This window comes from Acyrthosiphon pisum, unplaced genomic scaffold (assembly GCF_005508785.2).
Source record: "Acyrthosiphon pisum isolate AL4f unplaced genomic scaffold, pea_aphid_22Mar2018_4r6ur Scaffold_1116;HRSCAF=1589, whole genome shotgun sequence".
NCBI classification, from domain to species: domain Eukaryota; kingdom Metazoa; phylum Arthropoda; class Insecta; order Hemiptera; family Aphididae; genus Acyrthosiphon; species Acyrthosiphon pisum.
The window spans coordinates 3,142-4,255 of record NW_021759522.1 but is presented as its reverse complement, the minus strand read 5'-3'; positions in this window follow the sequence as shown (position 1 = coordinate 4,255).

Here is a 1,114-nt window from a genome sequence, read left to right as displayed (position 1 = left end):
GTATGTTGTTCTAATGTTTAATTTCCAAGAATGTTTTATGTCGTTTTGAGGTCCCATAATATTAAAATTGATAAAATTATAACACAAACATTGTGAAGAAGGGTACTCATAAAATACATTTCTGGTTTTATTAAGCTAGCTATATTATATTTTTTGAGTATATTTTATTATAAAGGTGTTTACCCATACATTTATTTACCAAGTGTAGATATCACTGTACACTGGTATCCACAATATAAAATAAATACATTAAAAGTACCTACACAGAGTTCATCAATAATAGTAACAATATTGTGATATTTGCATACTTACATATAAGTGACATATTAAATAAATTATTTAAATATTATACAGTTTTTGTCCTTAGAATCTAAAATCTATTACAAAAATACAGTTTATATATTTTTTGGTTAGAATATGAACTACTTACGAGAAAGCTTGTTTTACATTTTCGATCCTTAGCTATAAAAATTGAACATTTTATACATATTTAACAGCAAAATAATTTGCTAATTTTCAATTTGACAAAATTTGATCTAAAAAGTTTATAAAAAAAATTGCACTCATACATTGTTAGTATATTTAAACTCCTACCATGACAATGTATGAGGGATCTAGCATTAAATATTCAAGCTTATCGACCCAACAATAACATTCTTATTAATGTTTATAAAAAAAAAAAATATCTATAAATTGCCTAATATAAAACTCGAAATATTTTGAATATTTTATCATGTTTATAAAATGATGAAATAAATATTTGTTAAACATTTTGAGTACCTTAATAACATGTACACACTACACACACACAAAAAAAAGGATGAAATCATAGAAAAATAAAAAAATTCATCATTCCACACAGAATTTAAAGGATATTATAATTTAAATAGTTAATTATAAAAACAATTTTACTGATATACTGCAACATAATTCACTTTTTAGCTTACTTATTTTATTTAAATAAGTATAAATTACAAAAACATTCTTGTCAATTATTAAAAAAAAAACAAAAATATATAAAACAGCACATGTGTCATCTAATTTATACAAAATTATGTTCATATTACTACAAACAATGAGTTCTTCCGTAAACTTATTAATGATAATGATGTGG